This window comes from Protopterus annectens, chromosome 5.part0, assembly GCF_019279795.1.
Source record: "Protopterus annectens isolate FY-2018-M chromosome 5.part0, PAN1.0, whole genome shotgun sequence".
NCBI classification, from domain to species: Eukaryota; Metazoa; Chordata; order Ceratodontiformes; family Protopteridae; genus Protopterus; species Protopterus annectens.
In genome coordinates, this window is record NC_056735.1 from 1,526,504,213 (window position 1) to 1,526,531,896 (window position 27,684).

Below are 27,684 nucleotides of genomic sequence, written 5' to 3' on the forward strand. Positions count from 1 at the left end.
AACTGAAGTTATTCTGCTCTTCAGTAACTTGAACTGAAGCTAGTGTTGGCTGAATTTTGTTATTTGCTAGTAATTACAGGTGTGGGGGTAGCCACATTCTTTGATTTCCTGTCCTTGCATATTTAACTGGTGCATGTGAAATAATTCCTGCTTTAAAACCTCAGCTTTGGCCAGCTAAGAACTTGGTTATATTCAACTGGACGTATAAGAGAATTTAAGTACCTTTATCTGCACTTTTTTAAAAAAATACAGTATTTAATTTGATTTAAACTGTGTATGAAGGAGTGTTGAAGGAATATTTAACTGAAGTTATTCTGCTCTTCAGTAACTTGAACTGAAGCTAGTGTTGGCTGAATTTTGTTATTTGCTAGTAATTACAGGTGTCGGGGTAGCCACATTCTTTGATTTCCTGTCCTTGCATATTTAACTGGTGCATGTGAAATAATTCCTGCTTTAAAACCTCAGCTTTGGCCAGCTAAGAACTTGGTTATATTCAACTGTACGTATAAGAGAATTTAAGTACCTTTATCTGCACTTGTTTTTAAAAAAATACAGTATTTAATTTGATTTAAACTGTGTATGAAGGAGTGTTGAAGAAATATTTAACTGAAGTTATTCTGCTCTTCAGTAACTTGAACTGAAGCTAGTGTTGGCTGAATTTTGTTATTTGCTAGTAATTACAGGTGTGGGGTAGCCACATTCTTTGATTTCCTGTCCTTGCATATTTAACTGGTGCATGTGAAATAATTCCTGCTTTAAAACCTCAGCTTTGGCCAGCTAAGAACTTGGTTATATTCAACTGGACGTATAAGAGAATTTAAGTACCTTTATCTGCACTTTTTAAAAAAAAAATACAGTATTTAATTTGATTTAAACTGTGTATGAAGGAGTGTTGAAGGAATATTTAACTGAAGTTATTCTGCTCTTCAGTAACTTGAACTGAAGCTAGTGTTGGCTGAATTTTGTCATTTGCTAGTAATTACAGGTGTGGGGGTAGCCACATTCTTTGATTTCCTGTCCTTGCATATTTAACTGGTGCATGTGAAATAATTCCTGCTTTAAAACCTCAGCTTTGGCCAGCTAAGAACTTGGTTATATTCAACTGGACGTATAAGAGAATTTAAGTACCTTTATCTGCACTTTTTTTTAAAAAAAATACAGTATTTAATTTGATTTAAACTGTGTATGAAGGAGTGTTGAAGGAATATTTAACTGAAGTTATTCTGCTCTTCAGTAACTTGAACTGAAGCTAGTGTTGGCTGAATTTTGTTATTTGCTAGTAATTACAGGTGTGGGGTAGCCACATTCTTTGATTTCCTGTCCTTGCATATTTAACTGGTGCATGTGAAATAATTCCTGCTTTAAAACCTCAGCTTTGGCCAGCTAAGAACTTGGTTATATTCAACTGGACGTATAAGAGAATTTAAGTACCTTTATCTGCACTTTTTTAAAAAAATACAGTATTTAATTTGATTTAAACTGTGTATGAAGGAGTGTTGAAGGAATATTTAACTGAAGTTATTCTGCTCTTCAGTAACTTGACCTGAAGCTAGTGTTGGCTGAATTTTGTTATTTGCTAGTAATTACAGGTGTGGGGTAGCCACATTCTTTGATTTCCTGTCCTTGCATATTTAACTGGTGCATGTGAAATAATTCCTGCTTTAAAACCTCAGCTTTGGCCAGCTAAGAACTTGGTTATATTCAACTGGACGTATAAGAGAATTTAAGTACCTTTATCTGCACTTTTTTTTTAAAAAAATACAGTATTTAATTTGATTTAAACTGTGTATGAAGGAGTGTTGAAGGAATATTTAACTGAAGTTATTCTGCTCTTCAGTTATTCCCACCCACCCGCCCTGTTTTTGTTTTGGTGTTAATCTTAGTGGCATTGAAACTGCCCGCCCCTCAGCCTGCCTCTGGGCCCATCTCATTTGCTCACTCAACTGAGTGCAGTGAGATCATATTCTGATTTCAGGCACTCCTACTGTGTACAAAGAGAGCATCTCGGAAATAGAAAAAAAAATTAAGCTTATTTCCTGCCTTTCTTGTTAAGTGGTATAGACTATTTGCAGGCTTCTGAGCCCCCAAGCCCTTCTGTGTTTGAGGGAAGCCTTCTAGCTTGTTTTTTTTTCTTATAACTAGCCAGTTTTCTAGTTTCAGCACTCAAATCTGTTTCTTTGATCTCAGCACTTGTTCAGAAAAAAAAATTCATCTGCTTTTACTGTACTTGTGTTTCTACCTACTTCATTTTACTTTTGCATCATCTTAAAAATACTCAATTGTATTTATTACTGCTTGGTGTAACTCATTCTAAGCCTTTTGGTTTAAACACTTGGGCTTCGGACCAGTTAGTTGTTTTGCACTGAGAGGGTTTGTGGTCTGCACTGTTGTGGCAGAACAGGTAGCTTACATCCTTCTAGGTTGAGAACTGCTGATTGAGGGCTCAGTGTCTGTTATTCTAAAAGTGTATTAATTCTGGTTTAAGCACTTGGGCTTTCAAGCCAGTTATTTTACATTAAGAGGGTTCGTGGTCTGCACTCTTGTGGGAGGAGAGGCTGGACTCTGCCCTTCTGAGCTGGGAATTTCTGGTTAAAGGCTTATAGTGCATGCATATCTGAACTGTTTCTTACTGAAGTTGGTGCGCCTTGTTTGCTGTGGCATAGACTGGATTCGGGCCTGCTGGATCTAGCTTTGTTTGTGTAACTTGAGCACTAATCCAGACATTCTCTAAAGTATTCAATGGTATTTATTACTGCTTGGTTGTAACTTGATTAAAGTGTAGCTATCATTCAAGTCTTTTGGATTAAGCACTTGGGCTTCAGACCAGTTGTTTTACATTAGGAAGGTTTGTGGCAAGCACTGTGGTGGCAGGACAGGTAGCTTTCATCCTTCTAAGTTGGGAACTGCTGATTGAGAGCCCAGTGTCCAAGTGTATTAGTTCTGGTTTAGGCACTTGGGCTTCAGGCCAGTTATTTTACATTAAGAAGGTTCGTGGTCTGCACTCTTGTGGGAGAAGAGGCTGGACTCTGCCCTTCCGAGCTGGGAATTTCTGGTTAAAGGTTTATAGTGCCTGAATATTTGAACTGTATCTTACTGAAATTGGTACACCTTGTTTGCTCTAGCATAGACTAGATCCAGGCCTGCTGAATCTAGCTTTGTTTATATGCTTGTTGTTTGTTTGCTTGTTATTTCCTGGAAGCTAATTCCACCTAATACGCAACTTCTCAGCGCTTCTGTGGATCACTAGTGATATCTGCATTGCTTACTGTACTTATTTCCTTGTTTCACTTGAAAGAAAGTTACTGTTTGTCGTTTTTGCATTTAGTTACTTGTAACACATTGCACTCAAGTTACCTGGCACTTGCTCACTAAAGCAATTATATAAGTCAGCACTAAAAATTAAAAGCACTACACCCTCACTATCCACTGGCCCTTGTTTTCAATTAAGGATTTCCCAATATTATTCTAGCATGTCCAAAGGTCAGTTGTCAATCTCCTCTCCGGTCCAGCTGGTGAATCTGGGAATCTTGAGGCAATGTTATAACTGCCTCATGTACACAGACAACCCTCTCCTCCTCCCACATAACACAAATACTTGCGAGATGCAGCTATTTAGCCAAACTGGAGGCTGAGCTCTCTCAACTCAGGACTGGCAAGACCAGACAGGAGGAGAAGGCAACTACACACACCACAAAACCAGCCTCACATAATGCTACCATTCCACTAAATCAAACACATAAACACACAAAGACATACTCGGAGGCTCTGAGTAAAAATTTACCTAAACAGCAGAGGCCTCCAAAGCAGACATCCAAACAACTGCTACCTCAAGACACCCCACAAGCAACACATAAACCACAAAAGCAGTGTGCAAAGCAGTCACAGCCCTTAAGGCCAAATACAACACCAAACATACTTGTCATAGGTGACTCCATAGTCAGACACACTGACGTCCCACTCACCAGGCTGAACAAGGAGAGGGTCACAGTAAGCTGCCTATTGGGCAGTAGAATCCGCCACATAACACAAGCACTCAGGTCACTCCACGGCAAGTACAAATATGACACAGTCATTGTCCCTGCTGGTGTGAACGACCTGAGACGTACCTCCCTGGACTACATGAAAAGAGACATAGAGGAGCTCTCTGATTATGTAGCCCAGGCAGGTATGACCCTAACCCTGAGCAGTATCCTTCCTTCACCAAGAATGATGCCACAATATAGAGACAAGATGATCAGCTTTAACAATTGGTTTAATGTCTGGTGTCATTCAAAGGGGATCCAGTGTCTGTCTGCCTGGAATGACATGCTTGACAAGCCACGCTGCTTCGCAAGGGACGGCTTGCACCTGTCACCCCTGGGATTCCGGATATTGGCTAAGGCTCTTGCCACCCCCATAGTGCCTTTTTTAGGCAAGGCTCAAATTCTAAACCTACCACCCTTGAAAACAAAAATGGGAAGAAGCTGAGGGTAATGCTGCTCAATGCCAGAAGTCTAAATCTCAAAATGCACGCACTCGAGGCCCTTCTCAGTATGGAGAACATCGATGTCTGTGCTGTAACTGAAACCTGGTTCAAGGCTCCTGAGAGCACACTGGCACTATTAGGTTTTACCTCATATCATGCGTTCCGGCTCCAAAACCCGGACCACACCACAAAAGGAGGGGGTGTATCCATATTCATAAAGGATACCCACACCTCCAGGTTGGTGGCAACGCACGAGCTTCGGAAACCATTCAGGTGCAACTAACCATAGGCAAAACTGCTCTACAAATTGTAGCATGCTACAGGCCACCCTCTCAAACTCAGGAACCCCACACAGCCTTCCTGAAGACACTGGAGGGTATAAATGTATCTCCAAACACCATCATATTGGGTGACTTCAACTACCCGAATATAGACTGGGAACATTACTCAAGCCCTAACTTTCTAGCCCAACGGTTCCTGGAGTTCATAAATTCAAATGCCATGGAACAGCTAGTCACTGTTCCCACGAGAGGAGAAAATATACTAGATCTCATTGTCACAAACATGGGGACAAAATGCTCCACACCGGAAGTATATCCCTCATTGGTGAGATCTGATCATAAACTAATCTCACTGGAAATCCACATCCCGCCCCCACCCCAAACAAAAAAGACCATAGTGAAGAACTTCTCTAAAGCAAACTTCACACTACTCAAGACTAGTGTGGTATCCTTCAAGGCCCCTGAGCCAGTGGAAACCACAACCAAAGCTGCGGAAGCCCTTACAAATGCCTTCTATGAACACCTCCAGGACTGCATGGATCAGGCAATCCCAAATAAAACCAAGACTCTTTTCACAAAGGGCAAACGTCCAGTCTGGTGGACCCCAGCCATTAACAAACTTTACAATCAGAGGCGAAAACTATTACATGATAGAACAAAATCCATAAAAGGGAAGTCACCCCTGATCATTATTAGTAAAAAAATACGAGCACTCATAAAATCAACTAAGGCCAATTTTGAGAGAAAAATTGCCATGGATTCAAAGGACAATCATAAGGCCTTTTTCAGCTATGTTAGGAACCTGGGTGGAAACTCCCAGATATGCTCAGAATTAGTCTAAAATGATACAAAAATCACTGAACCCACAGACATTGCCAACATACTGGCAGACAGGTTCAGTGCAAACTTCACCCCTCCCCTAAAGGAGAGATAACTATCCCAGCCGAGTGTAGCCTCCCGGACATCTCAAATGCGCAGGTGAAAGCTGCTCTCTCTAAAGCTAAAAACACAGCATCAATGGGACCGGATGGTGTCCCCGGCTGTGTGCTACACAAGCTAAATGAGGAATTAAACCCGCACATAAGGCAGCTGTTTAATCTCAGCCTTACCACAGGATACATGCCCAAGGAGTGGCGTACGGCAACGATGGTCCCACTCCACAAAGGCGGCACCTCTACGGACCTTGGTAATTACCGCCCCATAAGCTTAACAAGTCTAGTCTGCAAAGCTATGGAGAGGATCATAATGGAGCTCATAAACAAAGATATAGGGGACTTGCAGACATTGGACCCGACCCAGTTTGGCTTTGTCAAGGGAAGATCATGCCTTTTGAACTTGGTCGACTTCTTCGAAACAGTCACCAAGGCCATTGATGAGGGAAAGGCAGTCCATACAGCCTACCTTGACCTTGCAAAGGCTTTTGACACAATACCCCACTCGGGTATTGTAGAAAAACTTACCAGCTTAAATGTAAACCCATATGTCACAAGATGGGTTGCAAACTGGCTTAAGGACAGAACCCACAGGGTTAGAGTTGCTGGCGCTATGTCAGACTCCAAGCCGGTCACAAGTGGTGTCCCACAGGGCTCGGTCCTTGCCCCCTATTGTTTGGCATCTACTTCTCAGAAGTACAGGCCAACATGGGAGGACTTTGGCTGACACAGTTTGCAGACAACTGCAAACTGGGCGCCATAGTGGAAAGTGCATCGGACACGGATATCCTTCAGAAGGGACTCACGGAAACAGATAGCTGGTGCCAGAGCCATGACCTGAAGTTAAACGCCAAAAAATGTATAGTCATACCCTTCGGGAAAAACAAGGTAACCCCAAGCTACCATATAGGTGGCAATCCACTAAGCACAGAAGAGGTTATCAGGGACCTGGGGACCCAGGTTAACAGTGGCCTTTCTTTTGACACTCACGTTGCTAAAGTGGTTAGAAAGACCTTCTACATTGCCCACCTGATCATGAAGGGATTCACATCCAGATCTAGTGAGGTCATTGTTCCCCTGTACTCTTCACTTATCAGACCAATGATCGAGTACAACGCCCCATCCGGGATGTATCTCACCCGACATCTGCAGCAATTGGAGAGACCCCAAAAGTTCCTCACCAAAAGGATAAAGGGACTCCAAAATCTGTCATATGCTGCCAGATTGAAGAAACTCCAGCTCTATTCAGTCGCATACCATCTGCTCAGAGGTGACATGTGCCTGACATACAAGGCCATGTCCAACCCGGAATTAATGGACATGCTCCACCTCAAAAAATCCAAATCCACCAAAACCACTAGAGCAAGCGACTTAAACCTTAGCATGGATATAAATAGGACGTGCTGGAGGGATAGATTTATCACTCAGAGACTCCCTATGCTGTGGAATAAAATCCCGGTCCATGTGAGGCACAGCACCTCGCTGACTCTGTTCAAGAGAAATCTAGACCTGTGGATGGGAGATCGTAGGTTTACCCCGGGAATCATCTCTGTGTCAGTGCTGGACAGAGGCACAACAAACTAATGGGCACAGTATTTTTTCATATAAGGGGTGGCGTAAGCCACAAAAATTTGGGCTAGGCTTATAAATGCCTAAGGGCAGATAGCCTAGTATAAACCTATGAACCTATAAAAAGGACACATCACTACAAACATTACAAAGTGGGAGTGCTGCACTCACCATACTTTCCCAATGTGGGGTGCTGTGCTCCCCACATCCCTAACTAAATATATCAACTCCGAGATTGCACTACAGTGGAGAAAATGGGAAACAAACAAGGACAGCCAAGCGATTTCTTTCCCAGGGAAAGAAATCACTGAAGTGGCCATATGCTGTTATGAGAGTTTGCGTTTTAAGGGTCAATGAAAAGTGTTCAATGGAATGCCTCTTCAAGAACATAATATAGACTCACTTAGAGTATACAACTACATCATAGTCCACGAAATCTCATGTACATAAACAACTTAAAAAACATTTTGATTCCCAAACCTAACTTAGACAAAACAAATCAACATAACTATAGATCTATTGCTCTTAGAAATTTAGACATTAAAATACTAACCTCAATACTATCACATAGACTACAAAAAGTAATCTCATCCATACTTTCAGCAGAGCAATTAGGTTTTATGCAACAAAGAGAGGTCTGTGACAACACCTTGACTCTTGATACAATAATGTTACCGTTAGCAAAAGACAAACATCCCAGAAATGCTCTAATGGTAGATGCTAGTAAAGCTTTCAGAAAAGCAGATTTAAATTTTCTATTTAAAATTATGCCTTTCTTCACTATCCCACAAGTTATTTTTATAAATATTATCAACATTATCTACAAGAATGCATCTACTACATTGTATATTAACACAATCCAGTCCTGACCTAATAAAATAACCAATGGAACCAAACAAGGCTGCCCTCTATCCCATTATCTCTTTAATCTTTATCTAGAACCTCTTCTACTTTCTATAGTTCAAAATACTTATCATCATATACCAAAAATCAATAACATTGACTTAAAGTTTAACGCATTTGCTGATGACCTTAATATCTATTTCGTAATTCCCAACACTGACTTAAACAAAATCCTATAATCAATAGAAAACTTTTCAAACTTAACAAACTATGAAATTAACCCCTCAAAGGCTTATATATTCCTTATAAACCCATATGGGCATAAAGAATCATACTTCCCTATCACTAAAATCGCAGTAAATTACTCAATAAAATATTTGGGTATTACCTTTGCATACAAATATAAAAACATGATGAAAGCTAACCTACAAAAATCATGGGAAAACAGACAGAACATATCTAGGTGAAAGAATATAAACTTCTCTCCCTTATCGAAAGCAGCCATCATCAAAATGAATGTTTTACCCAGAATCCTATACCAGCTAAATGCCATAAATCTAAATATCCCAAAAAACGTCTTTTGCAAAATGAAATCAGTCCTCTCAAACTTCATATGGTACCCAAAGACTACAAGAATTACCTACGATAAACTAGTACCACCAAAGGAAAAAGGTGGTATAGGGCTACCCAACTTTAAACTATATTATGATATTATCCGTGCTAGCCAAATTATTCAAATCTCAGACCATGACCCCATTACCCCAATTTGGTCCCCACTCTGGATCAAAATCTGGTATAAACAAATAGGTTCCCTCGGGTCTATATTAGAACACTGAACATTTGAAATGTCGAGTGTTCTAATATCGAACCCTAGCAATTGGAAAAGAAAACATTGAACATTCGGAACAGCAAATTTTTTCCTAGGGAAAGAATTTGCTGTTCCAAAACACATACACACAACACAAGCACACCAAACAAACAGCAATTCGCACTCATACACCTAAACTCTTACACCTAACCCTGCACTAAACTATACATACACCACTAACTATCAACTTGCCTTAACCCAAGCCCTAACCCTAAGGTCCATCACTATCACACAGTCACCTCACCCGCGCCCTGACCCTAACTCACCTAACCTGCCCTAACCCACACATCCACACAATTGCACACTTACCTGACCCATGCCCTAACCCTAACTCACCTAACCCGCCCTAACCCACATGTACGCACAATCGCACACTTACCTGAACCCAACCCATAACTTTCCACCAGAGCAGTAAAAATACAGAAGCAACAGAAACAGACAACCAAATTCTTTCCCTAGGAAAGAATTTGGTTTCCTGTTTCTTCGATATTTTCAATGTTCGCTGAAAACAGGTTAATATTAGAACATCCAACATTTCAAATGTTCGATGTTCTAATATAGACCCGGTTCCCACAATATTAATCCAAATGCCTTTCCCTACATTAAACTCAAAAATAACTGCTCAGCAAAAATCTCTCCGATGATCAAGAATAAAATAATTATATTTCAAAATGTAATAGCATCACTCTACCCAAAAAACACACTTGAACTCCTACAACCTGTATGCCTTAATCCAAATTTGAAACTTAGTAATAAAATGATAGACCTCACAAATTATTCCCAAATCAAAGATATAACAGTCTGGCAAATACACCATTTAAATCATTTAAACTTAGCTGACTTAAGATCCCATTTAGGAGTACCATGCAAATATGATACTATGCTTAGACAAATTAAATTACTTGTTAATGTCAAATTTTCTAACATAAAAAATGAGAATCAAGACTTTAAAATAACCAAATTAATTCTCAAAACTATATCCTACAAAACAAAAATGATCTCCAATGCTTATAAACTAATATCCGCATTTAAATTCCAATCTTCTTTTCTATGCTCCAAATACTGGGATGTGAAAAATAATAATATCTCTATAGACCAAAAATCCCAAACTCTAAAAAAACGACACTAAATTTAACTCCATTTAAAAACTTAATATATACGGAGCTCATGATCAATAACAAAGCATATTATACTCCTGCTTTCCTAAAAAAATGTTGGTTATAAAAAAATCCTAATGTGCTCCTTCTACCCCCAGGAGATTGTTAATTTATTACATATCTTCTGGAGTTGTAACAAAGTTTATAAATTATTATTTTGCTCTAATTAAACATTTTATTGCAAAAAAAAAAAATTGGTTAGATAAATCCAAAATCTCCTGGGAAAACTTTAAAGCAATGGCAATAAAACTTATATCTTCTCATAAATTGATAACTAGGAATCCCAATAACAGGTCATACTTTCAAGGTTACTGGAGTTACCTTCTAGACACTATACTAAAAGATTAAATTAGAACTTATATATATTCTATAACCGAAATGTAGATTAAGACCATTCTAAAGAAACGGAAGGAGGAAAAAGAAATGGAAAAGTGAGAGAAGGAAAAGGAAAAGAAAAAGGAGAAGGAACGTTCTATTGTTAGAAGCAATACTATGGCATCTAATGTGTAAATAGTTGTACATAGTTTTTAATCCATCTCTTTTTAATTAATGTTCTCCTTACACTAAAGTATACTGAGTGTCATGTATACCATAAATGCTTTTTCTATAAATGTTAAAAAAAATGTGAATTATGAGACAACTAGTTGGGTAACACCAATACATCAATATACTGTACTTTTTATTGTCCTTATATACTAATGTTAGTTTTATTTTTCTCAAGACATTATAAAATGTTATTGCTCTTTATATACATCTTGTTTATAATTATTCTTATGTGTATAGTTGATGTTTTTCATGTTTCAATTTTCTTTTCTTTTATTGGTTTGCTTGTATTTTTAAGATATGCATACATCAATAAACATTAAATTGGAAAATAAATTCTTATACCATTTCCTTCCTTTTACACTTGCATCTTAAATCACAGTGAAATATCCTGCTATTATAATGTTCTTATTTATCACTGCATAGTCTAAAATCTGATTAAATAACCTTTCCCTTTCTTTGCAATTAATATAAGCATATAATGTTATAATTCTATGTACTTGTTCTTTCCATTTTAAATCTACAATGGTTAATCTTCTCATTTTCGCTAAAGTTACATCTAATATCTTTATTGCATTTCTACAGTATACAAGCTATTCCAGAACATCTCTCATTTCCCAAATTCCAGATTATCTTTCCTCCCGATAGTTTCTGTTTGTGATCTTTCTTTATTTGTTAAAAATCTTGTTACTATATTCTCAATACTAGTCACATTTTCAGAAAGCACTCTAAATTTTTCATTTTCCCTTTTGTTCATAGCTTCAGAAGTTCATAGCTTTCATAATACACCATTTTAAGCCACAAATATTTCCTTCCCATAGGTGAGAATCAAACACTGTACTGTGTGTTTGGGAGTCAAACACCTTAACTATTATAACAACCCCCAATTGTTAACCGTATAGATTCTTTTTCATCCATTTTGTTTCTTTTTTTTCTTTTCTACTTATCCTTTTAAATTTTCTTTTTTTTTTGTCTTTTACATTTTTACCAATAGAATTATTTTTTTTCTCTTTTACTACCTCCCAGTTTATGTTTTCTTCATTACTTTTTCAGAACCTGTTTCTATGTCCTCTTTATAATTTTTATCATCTAATTTTTCTTCTTTTTCTACTACTTCTAAATTGTCTTCTCTTTGTTCATTTTCTTCTCTTTCTTTTTCCTTACTCTTATTTTCATTTTCACAATCTATCCATAAATATCCAGTTTTGTTACATTTATAACATTTCAATTTACATTTTCTTGCATCATGTTTCATTTCTCCACAAATATAACATTTTCTTTTGTCATAGTTACCATCAAACTGTTACTTATCAAATGTCCTTCTAGGCTGTCCACAGTATGTACATATTTATCATGCGTGGTATATATACATTTTTTTCACTTTCTATTTTAGCACAATATTGCAACCCCAGCCACCAGTCCATAAGCCTTTTCATCAAAAACCTTTGCAATGTCCAGTGCTTCTTTACATAAAGCTTTCAAATGTTCTTTCAACGTGTCTCTTTTTACCTCTGGAATTGTGCATGATTTTTTTTTTGTTTCCCGGTTATATGCTTTTATCACATAAAGATTCCATGGGTTACATTCTTTCTTTTTGTCATATTATCAAAGAAAATTTTGCATTGAAAAATCAGTCTCAAAGATAATGTCACAAAATGCATTTGCCAATAAGCATAAATGCTCTAACTTCATGTGATTTTACACCCAAAGTAGTTATTAAATTGTCCCACATTTCATACCTGTCCACACCTGTCCATTTCTTTGTATTCTTTACTTTAAATTCTTACAATGTATGTCTGGTTTTCATTTTCTTCTGCATTCTTTTCTGATGCTCCACCTTTGCCTTCTTTTACTTTATCTGCATGTGTGTTCTTTTCCATCTCAGCACTATTATTCTGGATTGTCTCTTCATCCACCTTTTGAATTTTCTCCATAATGTCCCCCCTGAATCATCTCCTTCATTTCCTGGCTCACACTGCAGCACCATTTCTTTAAATAAATCATCCCACAACCCTCCCAACTGGAGGGTTGCAATTATGCATCCATAATTTGCTGACTCATCTCCATCAAGCAGATTTCTTTGAAACATTTCCTCAGAATCTTTGCACACATTCTCTGGTCTCAGTATTTGCTTTCTCATTCATTTCTTCTACCACTCCATTATCTCAATCTCTCTCTCTCCATCTGCCTCCCTGTTTCTCCAGGATATCTCCATGCCTGGAAAGTAAACAAGAAGTGCTCCTCCAAAATGGGTCCTACTCACAACAGAAAAGAGTAGGGGGATATCCCTGGTGACCTGGCCAAATTTCTCCAGTAACATAAATACCACTTTGGGTGTCTAGCCTAGTGGAAATAACCCAGATAACAAAGGATAAAAAAATAAATACAATTAATGTTGATAGCAAACAGTAGAAGTCTCTAGAGTAAGATAATTGTGTTGAAGTGATGATTGTAGTGAAAGTTATTATAGCACAGGTAAGTGAAACGTAGGAATGCAAATATAGGGATGAAGATGTACCTATGCATAAGTGGGGAAGTCAGGATTGGTTGGATTTGGCAGACAGGTAGAATGGTGCCATTTATATGAGAGATCAAAGATTTGTATGAGACAAACAGCTTCACTGCTCAAAATAAAGAAAGTAGTTGAACAATAGTTAGGTCTGGAACAATATACAGTCACTGGATATTGGTAATGCTGAGTATGTGCCCTTGGTTTTAAGTTAAGAAAAGTGAAAGGAAAGAAAATAATATGTAGTGCTAATAAGGTTTTTGATATGTCATGGGTCAACAACAATATGTTAGTGGTTGGAGTTAAAGGACAGAGTTACTCTATCCCCAGGATTCATGAAGCCTGGTGAAAGGACAGTTTTAGCCTTGCGCTGAGAGTCCTCATTACAGATGGCACAGCAGCACCATATGAATATTTATGATAGCTCGCCGCTGCTCCCTTGACATGCACAGGAAATTTGTGCGAATGCAGGGGACATGTACAAGTGCTCTACGGAGGCGTAAACAGGCCCCCACAGTTGCACAATCTACTATGCTTACTATTAGAGCCTGCCTCTAATAGTAAGCCAGTAATTCAGTGTCCGTGGATACCGAAATGTATACTAAGCATACAAGAGTGTCCATGAACACTGAAATAAAAGCAAAGTAGTAAACACACAAGCACATATTGGAATGTTGAGCCCCTTCCCTAGAACTTTCACAATTAGATTCCCTGTGTCCTTATTTTATTTTTGTATTGCTGCAATATCGAAAGTGTAAGCAAAGCGCAGTGTGTTTGCACATTGCTGCCCCCTGCTGAGTGGAGCTTATACAGCAAAATCATTCAAATAGAGAAAAACATGCAAAATCAACATTAACGTCAATAGTGTAGTGGTTAGGGCATCTGCCTAATGAACATGCATTCACGGTGCGAGTCCAACTATAGCACATATCATTTTCCATGTGGAATGAATGTTGTTTTGCTGAAAAACCTACATAATAACATGTAAATGTGAACTGGAGTAGCACATGAAATGTTTAACAAAATTTCATTAAATCAAAGTGGTACTGTCATAATGAATAAGGCACTAGTAAGCAGGTGTAAGCACAGATAAGCAGTAGTAAACATATATAAGTACCAGTAAGCAAGTACGAGTGTGCTTGCGTCGGTGTAAGCAGTGCCCAGCATAGGAAGTGTATATAAGTATGTACGGATATATAAAATATATATATATATATATATATATATATATATATATATATATATATATATATATATATATATACATATATATATATATATATATATATATAGATGTAATATACATATATATATATGTAATATACATATATATATATATCTATATCTATATATACATCTATATATATATATATATATATATATATATATATATATATATATATATGAAGAATGAATGTCGCAACAATAAAGCATACAAAAGGAATGAGAAAGGAATCAACAGCAACTCCAGTAATATATAGAGCTGTCAGTGTATGTCATATCAAGCTGGGAAGGAGTGAACAAAGCACTGCTACTCACTCCACAGGCAGGATACTACCAGTGGGAGTAACATTGTCGATCTGCTAAGTCTACTTTACAAACAATCAAAGGGTAGTCCCTAGTTGGACTACCCAAAAATTGATAGGATGATTGGACCTCCGACCATTACACAAGCAAGGGCAGATATGTTCAAGGACTAAATGGTGGGAGAGCCTGAAAATATATGGTTTGAGACAACATACATGTAGGGCCCCTAACGTCCGGGAGAGGGCAATGTGAGGAGGTGTATCATGGCTGCGATAGCAACTGGACAATGGTTGGTATGCGTGTATGTCGAACTCGGGTGGGGTGGAGGAACTATGGGTATGAAATTATGGATCTAGGTGTGTCTGGGTTGGATGGGCTGGTTATAATTGGACCACCTTGTGGAGGTCAGCAAGTTCGTTATAAGTATATATGCATACACACATACATACATCTATATTTATTTATTTATTTATTTATCAAATAAATAAATAAAATAAATGTCTGAAGTAAGTGCTGTGCTCAAAAATTCAAATGTGAGGACTTTCTCACACATAGAATAATTCATGTGATCTGCCTGCTATGGCAACGCCAATCACTAAACCGGTCTGTTTGTAAAATAATTATGCCGAACTCATACATAATTAGCTCTCATGTGTAATGTGTGCATTACCACATAGTCATACCTATTAATTTATTGTAGTGTCATGTTAACGGGAGTAAGGATGTAATGAAGTATGGAGTCTAATCTTGAAATAAAGACATGTGTGTCCCATGTGGGACAACCCAAAAATTGTGAAAAGTGTCCTGTTGTTTGCCCATGTCACCAATGTTTGTGGACTAAATATATGGGATTTCTGAGGATACTTGGAGTGAGTCAACCCATGGGATGTGTCTACAGGAGTAGGGAGTGGCCAATGTGTAGTGGTGTGGATACACCGCGTATCCAACTGGAGAATGGATGACTGCTGTGTTAGTGAAGTATTGGGGTGGGTGTTTGGGGAACTAAGAGTAATGGGTATATGGGTATATATGCAAATGAAGCAGCACAGCAATATTGTATTGGTTAGAGCATTCACCTAATGAACAGACATTCCCATTCCAAATCCCACTGCAGCACACACCATTTTCCATCGGCAATCTCTATATGAACATATTTCAACATCTGTCCACTGTATAACCTGCATAATAACAATCAAAAGTGAACTGGAGCGAAGTGTCAGTGTCATAATGAATAAGGCACTAGTAAGCAGGTTTAAGCATATATAACCACCAGTAAGCATGTGTAAGTGCATTTGTGCAGGGTATGTATTGCTTTACAGACACACACACACACACATATATATATATATATATATATATATATATATATATATATATATATATATATATACATATATATATATATATATATATATATATATATATATATATATAGTTGCAGACATATACATATATATATATATATATATATATATATATATATATATATATATATATACACACACATATATATTTTTATATATATATGTGTGTGTGTGTGTGTGTGTGTGTGTGTGTGCAGAGATATACAAAGATATACAGCTATGATAGGAAACAGCACACAAGAATGACATATGTTCACAGGCTATGCCAATGGAAGTGAGGGGCCCAAGCAAAAAACATGAAATGCGTAGCATGACCTTCCAACACCACCCCCAGCTGGACACAGGAAACATAGACACAAACTCGCAAACAATGTAAATAGTCCACGGCATCCCAGACCACAGGCAGGGTACAAATGGGGGGGTACACAGTACAGTCGTGAAATCTAATCTTGGAATACAGACAGGAGCGTCCTGCAAAAATTGACATATAACCAAAGGAAGGTGATACGCCAACCATTTTGGCTGGGGTGTGTACATACCCAGAATACAAGGGTGGGAAAGCCTGATGACCCATGGGTCGAGACAATGTATGACATGGGTCCCGTGAAGTGGAGAGTGGGCAGCGTGTAGTGGTGTGTTCAGACCCGACCAGGACCCAGAATAAGGATGGGTGCTGTAGAGGAGGGGTGAGTAGAGAAACTATGGGTAGCTAGTTATGGGTCTAGGTGTGCAGGTGTTGGCTTATGTGGGTCTATATGGATAGCCCCAGGGATGTAAGCAAAAGTGTTCTTTGGGCAGAGGCATCTCCCAACAAGCAGCCACACCAGCTACGAGTCCCACTGCAGCAAAGTGTAATCTACATGGCAAGGAACAGAATAAGAAGATGTAGATGTATATATGTAGAGGTATGTGTGTGTATATCTACCCATAGTGACATAGAGATATACCTCTCCTTCTCCGTAGTACAAATGTATACATACAAAGCCAGAATACATATACATACCCACATATAGATTTATACATATGGAGACACCCATAGACCCATATGTCATTACATATATATATAGACAGCAATATATAAATATATACATGTATCCATCAATATACAGATATATCTTTATATAGCAATGTATATAGTAATGTAATATATATATATATATATATACATATATGTGTCTGTAAATATACACATTTATATGTCTAGGATATGATACAGCAGTTACGAATTACATATGTTTACAGGCTGTGCATATGGGGGTGAGAGGTCCAATCAACAAACGTGTAACACGTAGCATCAACCCCCCCCGGCTAGACTGGTGAGACATACAGACCCACAATAAAAGTAAACACACCACTGCTTCCCACACCACCGGCAGGATACTACCAATGGGAGAGACCTGCCAGCTCTAATCTTGAAACAAAGACATTAATGTCCCTGGTGGGACACCCCAAAAATTATTGATCATCAGAGTCAGTCCCTGTAATGATTCATCAAACCATGGTGTAGATGTACATGGACCAGTAGGTTGTGCAAGCCTGATAACCCATGGGTTGACACAACATACGACGTGTCCCAACACGCAGAGAGTGGGCATTGTGTAGTGGTGTGTTTATACCCCACCTGCACCCACAGTGAGGATGAGTTCTGTGAAGGATGGACAGGTGGGAAAACTATGGGTATGCAATTATGAGCCTAGGCATGCAGGTGTTGGCTGGCGCAGTCATATTAGGAACTCCCCGGGATGTAAGTAATATTCTGAAATGGTCAGAGCTTACGCCCATACCTCTCAACCCCTAAGAGCAAATCCACTGGACAGGACATAAACCATTGGGGGAAAATAGGGACCATACCTCTCAACTCTCCCTGATTTCCAGGGACGTCCCTGATTTTGACTCAAATTCAAACTCTGTCCCTCTTACTCCCTCCTAAAACTAGTGACTTTTGGAGGAAAGGTGGTGATTAACTCGTAATGAATAATGGCAATAATTAAGAGTTATAAGCTTCTTTTACCTCAGAAAATGTGCATTAATTCATATGCTCTGAGTCTGTCAATGTTTCAAGTTAATAGTACTAATATTTTAAATGTGTCCTTGATTGTTCCTGATGTTGTCATGACTTGTTCCTGATTTAGTTGATATTTGTCCCCAATTGTTTGAGAGGTCTGATAAGGACAGAAAGCACATATTCCACTTACAACCTTAGAAAGATGATAGAATAATATGTGTGCAGTAGCATGACTTGGCTGAAGGATGTGGGTTCCAAAACCCAATTACTTGTCTGTATTTAATGGTGTCAGTTCCCAGGTATTAGCCAGACAGGTGCAGATTGTAAGAGGAACACACCAATAGTATAAGGCAAACTCTGGATAGGCTGCGGATGCCATACAGTCGACCGGCATGCTTACGCCTAATGGGCAGCCATTCCCGATACTGTAGGCATGTAATCCAATGTAATAGGCATCAGAAGGTAATATCGTAGTCCTCACTCCCACCCATGGCTGTGATTGTCAGATGCAAACACCAAATGCAGTGCATTGGCAAGTGCGGGAGCAAGCGGGTGTAAAATCTGCGCAAACCCGCGCACCCACTCACAACTGCTTTAAAGTGCCTTAATCCCTCTGTACCCAACAGCTCATGTTCTTACCAGCAACAGAATAACCAGCCTCTGCTAGGCTAGAACGCAGGACCCTGTACATCACAGTCATAGTAGTAAACCACTATGCCATGATAGCAATACATATAAAGGAGGTATCAGCAAACTAATGCTCACAACAGGGAAACAAATCAAATATGTGAACTGAATCTATGTACAGTGTAATGTTCTATAACCTGCCACAGACCATAAATATGTGAATTGGAGTACTGCAGTAAACATAAAGTTGAGGTGTCACTGTAATAAGGTTCTGAAGTCCCCAGGACCCCATACAGTGTATGTACACATGAATGACAGATACCAGACACATAAATAGCCTGTAATGAGTAAGACATCATTGACAAAAGTCAAATATAATACTAGATAACCAATAAGCAATGCTAACCACAGCACAGCCCAAATAAGTAATTGTAAACAATGTGTAGGGAAGCCAATACAATATGCCCACAGGTACACCTCTTTAAACAGTGCCAACCTGAAGTAAGCAGGTGTGCCCATAGCTTACCCTTTATGAAACCGGCCAATTACGGAAAAGTGCAGGAATCCAGCCTTACTTAAACTGAAGAGATGGGAATATGGCTCATAACTGGTTGTAGCATCTCCCTGCAGGTAGAATGGCTGAAGTGTGAGAAGGCACTCGCTTTAGAGCATAGCACTGGGACATCCAGGAGTCCAAATTCATGGTATGGCTCCTGGTAGAGTACCATGACCAGAGACTACTGCAGGGCCAGTACCAGGGCTCGCAGTACAAAACGGAGGCCTGGGACAGTCTAACCCATGACCTCACTAGTGCCACAGGTATCCCCTGGACTGGTGAGCAGGTCAGGCACCACCATGCAGACCTGAAGCAGTGGAGGGGGATGTCCTGGAACAGTGGATCCAGGAAGCAAGGCAGATGCAGAATGCCCCAGAACTGAATAAGTACTCCTTCCACTACGTAGTGAATAATTGCCTAGCTTATGTATACTATGGATAGGTATGGCTAAATATCACTGTACTTCTATGACAGCTGCAGATGAATGTGCTGTGAATGAGCAAGCCTATGATGCTAGGCTGCAAAGGATGCATCAAGAGGCAGGTTAGTAAATAGCCTGCATGTACTGTCATACAAAATAAATGTAAGAGCCTCAGAAAGTGTTGTACCAGTATACAGAATAGTGTAATATGCTGCAAATAAAGGTGTAACCCCTGCATTGCTTCTGTTTGCTCTGCAGTCATATGTTGTTGTATTGTTGCAGTTATTAAATAGTACTATTGTAGTAAGCAGTGTTACCCACACTGTGGTATGCAGATAAAATGTGTATGAAGTGCTGTATAACAATGTCAGAAGTGCAAACAGGTCAGTCATATTAGACAAAATACATTGCAAAGCCTCACAACAATTGCCTGATAGCATAGTGTACAGTGATCTTAACTGTAATGCTTTTGTCACACACAGCAGGGCTTTGGCTACCAGGAGCACTAGTAAGTTGTATGCATAATCATTCCACACAACTGCACATTCAGTTAGAATGTTCAGAGAGAAAGCTGTATGCATATTTACACTTAACAACTGTTCAGATTTTGCTAGAATGTTTAAATAGAGAGTGGTATGCATATTCATACCCCTCAACTGTTCCAATCTGCCCAGTATGTCCTGATAAATGGCCCACATCACCTGCCTTTTGCCCTGTTTCCCTGACAAATTAGTGTGATGATCCAAGAAATGTAGGCAGCTGTTAATGACATATAACTGATAGTCAGACTTGTACATAGTCAGAGAATGTACATGCAAACATACCTGTCATCCCAGCATCTCACCCAAAGTGAATGAAAGCAGTCTCAAAACATGTTCCATTAACACCTGCATCTAGTCAACCCTGTACATAAGACACAGGTCCTGTACATACTAATCTACAAACATACCATTGTACAATATAACACCATTGGGTGGTGTTATAATACATGTAATGGACAGACCACTGCAGTGACTACGAATGTTGTGAAAACTACAAGGATTAGTTGTTAATTGAACTCTCTCTCTCTCACCCCTACCATATGTGCAAAAATAATTGATTTACACAACTCATTTGGTATGTCTACACTCCTAACCTTTGTTGGGACATATGTCCTATTGCTTTATAAATATTCACATCTGTTACTATGCATGTGCCATGTTAAAATACTCCCATATTGCTGACCTGTTGGCATCAATAAAACCTGTATGTCGTTGTAATGGCCACTGTTTACCCATATATGCATGTGTTCTGCCTGCTCTGCAACTATGTTATATCTGGTGCCCTGGGTAATTGGAATACCTATGCATGCTGTTATATCTAATTGGGAACGCTGTTGACTATTACTAACCCATATCTGCCTTAAACATGCTACAACATAGCTCGTATGGAAAGGCCGATCACAGCGGACCACCTGTCCCACCTGTCCCACCTCAGCTGGCCACAGCACCGGGCACCAGCACATCTGGGGCCCAACCTGAGACCTCCTCATCCAGTGGCCCTGCACCACCTTCGGTAGAACCGCCACAGGGGATGGGGCTCAGCCCCCCCTGGGAGCGAGAGCGGACAGTCACCCATGGTGCGGTCCAGGCCATGGTGCATTGGGAGCTCGACAAGGAGATTCAAATCCATCTATGCCAGCATTTGGGCAGAGTGGCGCAACTAGAGAGTGAGCCTGCCCCTCCTACACAGCACCCAGTACAGTCACCTTCTGGGCTGTGAAGGTGCAGTGGTGACTGCCCATAGATGGGGATCTCAGTCCCACTGTATCCATTTGTGGGCTCATGGGCTTGTGACTTCCAAACACCCCTCCCCGTCCAAGGTGTTCCCCCCCACATGTGTCATATACTGCCCCTGTATGCATCTTGTTTTTCTTGTCTGTCATCCTACCCAACCTATCCTCCCTGATCATACCTACTGTCCTTCCCCGTCATCCCACTTTCACCTAAACATAAAAGAAAAAAGGGCAATCTGTTCCCGCAAAAAAGCATGCCCCATACATAGCTGTCCATTTTGCACACATGTCCATTGGACACATGTAAACATTTCTAATTGGCATCACAACATACTATTATTGTCCTCACTCCTCTTTCAGGGATGTGAGTGTCCAAATGTACCACCAAATTTATTGCATATGCACAGCCGTTGCTGTAGAAGAAATGGACAGCTATGGACCTTCCCTACCCCCTCCCTGCACATCCCTAACTATTTTCCCTACTGTCTTTCCCTCTTTGTGCCCCTTTTTCACCACTTTCCTATCAATCCTTTTTTCTTGTCTTTTAAAGAAATTAGCGCAGGTGTAAGCACTTTTAAGCAGCAGTGAGCGGGTTACAGCCTGTTTGCGTGGGGGTAAGCACTGCCTACACAGGTTAAGCTATCAAGAAGGTAACTGAGTGTAAGGAACTGTGACCAAATGTAACCACTGCTTACAGTCACGCAAACCCGCACACACCCGCTCACAACTGCTTAAACGTGCCTTAATCACTTCGTATTCAATGGCCCTTATTCTGCCCAACAACAAAATAAAGGGCCTCTGCAAGGTTCAAAACCAGGACCCTGCACACCACAGCCAATGTGATTTATCACTAAGCCATGGCAGATATACTGACATCGGATGTTATCACAAACATATCATCCAGCACAGTCATTCAACAGTTTAGGAAATGTATTCCATCATGTAGATGTATGTGTGTGTGTTTATGTCCAGATATAGATACATACATATATATAGATATATCAAGAACATCCCATGTGACAACAAAGTATTAAAAAACAAGGAAAAGGGAAACACCAGCAACTCCTGTATTATGTAGTGCTGATGTCCTATGTAATATCAAAACTCCCTCAGACAGACATGTGTCATTAATACACACAAACATTTGTACATTGGCGAAATACATTACTCTGTGCATTTTATTTACATTAACAAAACAGTTCCTGTCCAATCATTATGTGAGAACAGTACTCTTGTAAGGTGCTGTGTGTGACATCATCATCATGAAAAAGGTAAATGGGATAACCATAGAAAGACCGGTAGTGTCATGTGTACAATGGGGTCATCTGCATCACGTGTACCTGGAACCTTTAGGAGTCATGTGCATACCAGGATTGTGTGCCTGAGAGAGAGGGGTGAGGACAGCAGTAGCATGTTGTGATGCAAATTAAAAAGGTTACATGTGTCCAGTGGACACGTGTGTGAAATGGACAACTATGTATGGGGCAAATGTTGTTCTGGGAACAGATTGGTCTTTTGTTTCCGTTTTCCTAAGGTAAGAGTGGTATGTTGGGCAAAGAGAGTAGGTATGCATGTGGAGGATAGGTTGGGTAGGATGACAGACAAGACAGTATACAGGGGCATTATATGACACATATGGGAGGAATACACCTTGGACAGGAAGGTGTGTTCGGCAGTCACAAGCCCATGAACCCCCAGATGGAAAAAGTGGGACTGAGGTCTCCACCCATGGCCAACCACCACTGCACCTTCACAGCCGCAAAGGTGGCTGTGCTGGGGGCTGTCTAGGAGGGGCAGGCTCACCCTCTAAATGTGAAAGTCTGCCCTTGAGCTGGCGTATTTGGCCTCGAAACCCCTTACTGAGCCCCCTACACACCACATCTGGGACTGTACGACGGCTGACAAGTTCCCGTCTGGACCTGCTCCCCGGGGGACAAGCCCCATCCTCAGTGGCAGTTCCACCAGAAGGTGGTGCAGAGCCAGCAGAGGTGGAAAACCAAGGCTGGGCCCCAGACATGCTGGTGCCTTGTGCCATGGCCAGCTGAAGTGCGACAGGAGGTTCTGCCGGGACCTCCAATCCCATACAGCCTATGGTGTTGCAGTTTTAACACAGATATGGCTTAGTAATAGTCAACAGCATTCAGGATTACTTATAACAGCATGCATAGATATGACCATCAACCCAACACATCAGATGTCATACAGTTGCAGAGGGAGCACAACACATGCATTTATACTGCATGCCATCTGTACAAAGCGTAGAAGACTTGTGACTGCAGCTATGAACAGTGGCCCATTATTGGCATGTCACTGTGAAAAACCCATATAGTGACTGTCGTACCACTGTTTCATGTGACATATATCTAATCAGGGATGCGATGGCAGTAACTCTCATCACTATCACCATGTACTGACTTTAATCCTCACACTATGCTTCTGCAGTTCACAGATGTGTGTTCAGTGAGTAACACAAGAAACAAATGGTTCCACACATTGAGTAATCCACAGATGGCCCTACCGATGTTGGTTTCCTCACAAACAGAGCACTGTCTTGTCATTTTTAAAACATGCAGACTAACCATTACCACACATAACCTGTTAAATTGGCAGTAGTCTCAATGAAGCATAGCTACACTTACATGCTGTAGTTATGTCTGGCACATCACCCTCCTGTCTTTAGGCTATTTTTCACTGTGTATGTTGTTTAAGGAATATCCAGATATCATCTGTGATGTTGTTTACCAAACACCAGATCCAGGTTCCACTCACAGCGACTGTCATGGGAAAACAACAACATAATGTTCCTAGATATTGCACTGTGTTTCCATGCGATTGGCTATGGGAACATCACCACAGCTGTTCCACATGCAATCAGCTAGAGGAGGACTGCAATAGGTGCAGAGGCCATCACCTGATCATGACCATCACGTACAAATCACAAGCTGCTGCTGAGCAGGTGTACAACTCCACATCCACCAGAGAGTGTGTGGGAGGGACAGATAGAGGCAAAGTACATCAGAGAAGGGTTTGGAGACTAAAACCTAAGCATCGTCTGTCACACACCTACCAGTACAGGGGTTCAAACCCCTGACTGACTAGCCATTGCTATTACAAGTGCATGCAGTTACTCCATGTGCCACAAAGCTGACATGTTGGTGTGCTGTAAGAACATATATGTATGCTGGTGAGCGACATCTGCAATAGAGATATAGTAGACATACATTAGGTGTAGCACACATATGGCTGTCCACATGAACAGATGTCATTGTCAACACTAACATTTATTTATTTATTTATTTATTTATTTATTGCAGTTGGTTTACCAGGATAGTCCATTGGGCCATTGAAGAACCCATTTTCAATGGAGTCCCGGGGAGAAAAAGCTCCAAAAAAGAAAATAAATGTACATTAACATTTGACAGTAAATATGTAGGTACATACTATAAAAGAACATAAGCAAAACATAAATGTACTTAACATTTGACAGTGACAATCTTGGTACAGGCTAACGAAGGAATAAAAGCAAAACATAATTGCATTTTAATGAATAAACATAGTAGATGAATAGAGTAGAATGTTAGTACAGGGCAAAGGTAGAGTTGGTTATGTGGGGTGGGTACAAGACCATTCCCATTGAGATGATAGGTGTAAGAAAAGTGACTTCTTGAAGGTAGAGTGGTTAGAGGTAGTGCGGATGTTTGGTGGTAGGGAGTTCCAGAGGCAAGCAAGGCTGAAGGAAAGGAGGTTTTTGCCTGGGGGATGAGTCGGTTTGTGGACCTCTAGTAGATTTTGATTATTAGACCTTAGAACTCTATTTGGATGGTGCATTTTAAAGGCAGAGGAGAGGGAGGGACAGTTGGAGGGGTTTAGAATAAGCTTGTGGGCTAGAGATAGTTGAGTATAAGTAAGATAGTTGGGAAGTTCTAACCATTTTAGTTTATGGAGGGAGAGACAGTGGTGAGTGGAAGACTTATGAGTGGTAGCGAATCTAGCAATTTTGTTGTAGCAAGAGGTGAGCTGTTTTTTTAACGAGCACTGAAGATTAGTAAGTAGTGGGGCACCATAGAGGAGGGAGGGAATGAGGAAGGAAGTAGCTAGAGTGATTTTAGTGGTGGGTGTGAGGTAGGCATTTTGTCGATATAGCATGCCAAGTTTTTGATGTGTTTTTTTGATGTTCTTTTGTAGGTGGGAATTAAATTTTAGTTGGTTGTCAATGTGGACCCCAAGAAGTTTGGTCTCTGACACTATTTCAAGAGGAGAGTTATTTTGACTGGTAACTAAGAGTGAGTTCATGTTGGGGGGAGGGAGTTTGGAGGGAGTAAATAATAATTTGGCCTTGGTGGCATTGAGAGCTAGATGATTGCTTAGCATCCATTGCTCTGTGGAAGAGAAGGCGTCTTGAGTAAGTTTTTGTAGGGTGGAGATAGAAGAGGCAGAGCAGATGATAGTAGAATCATCTGCATATTGGATAATGCTAGAGAAAGGGATAGATTTGTGGAAGTCATTAATAAAGATATTGAAGAGAAGAGGGCCCAATATGGAGCCTTGTGGAACTCCTGTAGGGGTGCTTAGGAAAGAGGAAGTTGCTTTTTTCCATTTTACAGCTTGATTTCTGTTGGATAGATAGCTAGAGAACCAGTTCAGAGAGGAGGAGGATAGGTAGAGTTTGGAGAGTTTAGTTAAGAGCAGGCTGTGAGAGATAGTATCGAAGGCTTTTGAAAGATCAAGGAGTAAGGTGGAAACAATTTGTCCAGAGTCTCGGGCTTTATTTACTATTTCAAGGAAAGAGAGAAGGGCAGTCATGGTGCTATGATTAGGTCTGAAGCCATGCTGCATGGGGGTTATAAGGTTGTTGTCTAGGAGATGAGGAAGGAGTTGGATTTGCACACATTTTTCAAGGATTTTTGAAATGGGGGACAGGATGGCTATGGGTCGAAAATTGGTAATGTTATTATTGTTACCACCTTTGTGTAATGGTATAATAAAGGCTTGTTTCCATACATATAAGTTATACAACATACTCTCTAAGGTACTCAGACTCATTGCCACAATTTGCCAGGCTCACAAATACACTTCCTAGTTACTTCATTTGCCACACTGCAGTAATGCACAGGTATTACATGCACCACAGGGGATATCCTGAGGTTCTATGGGCTAGGGCATGTGAACATGTCTGACATCAGTCAGTATGCCAATGGGAGCTATACTGGGTGTGACTGTGGTTGGGAACATCATGCCCCACACGCAGACACAAGGTGCCAGTACTGACATGCATATGTGCATTGGTTCATGGGTGTGTAGTGGTTGGCTGTGCAAGATGGCTGTACAAGGCAGAGTGAGGGGTAATCCTTGGCATCACGCCACCTGACAATGGTGTGCAGTGTGGTTCAGGGGTGTAGTGTCTGCAATGTCCCACACAGATGGGTTTTGTATGAACTGTCCTGTCATCCTGGTTACCATTGTATGTGGCCATTGCTTTGCAATGCATGCCATGTCTGTGTTTGATTGTCCTTGACATGGATATTGCCTGGGATGTGCATATCCCACAATAATGTATAGTGACATGTACAAGTGTACCTAGTTTGCCTGACACATGTTGTGTACACAGACGGTTATCATCAAGTGTGCCAATACTGGCCTGGTGTGGCAGGACCTGCTAATAGACCACAGGCTGACCCTGCACCTGCACTGATAGACTGATACTGGTGTCAGCGGCATCTGTCCATACAGGACATGTGTGTAAGGCATTGTATGTCCTTTGTGGATCACATTTGATGGCACCACATATGTTGCCGGCATCCAGTTTGGAACATAGTGAAGGTGCATTGTCCGCAATTATGTGCCTATTGAACTGTTGGACAGGGTGCCATGACCTCTGCAGCCCACTGCTATCACACCATGCCTACTGTCTGTCAACAATGTGCAGGGTACTAGCAACATAGCGGGATATTCTAGGCAAGTGTGTTTGTGTATGACATATGGGTTCAGACCGCATTCCAGGTAATAGTAGGGTTGCATACTTTGTTCACCAGGCCTTTTGTCAGATGTAGGCGTATGGCTTGCCAACCCAGTCCCTTGGCTGATTGACATCTGTACTCCTCATGAGGTGGACATTGTGACATATAATATGGCCACCATATAGGAAAACTACAAAACCCACTCCCCATCATGTCCAGTGGTTAGACACTCACAGCCACCATCTCTCACACACACACACACACACACACACACACACACACACAC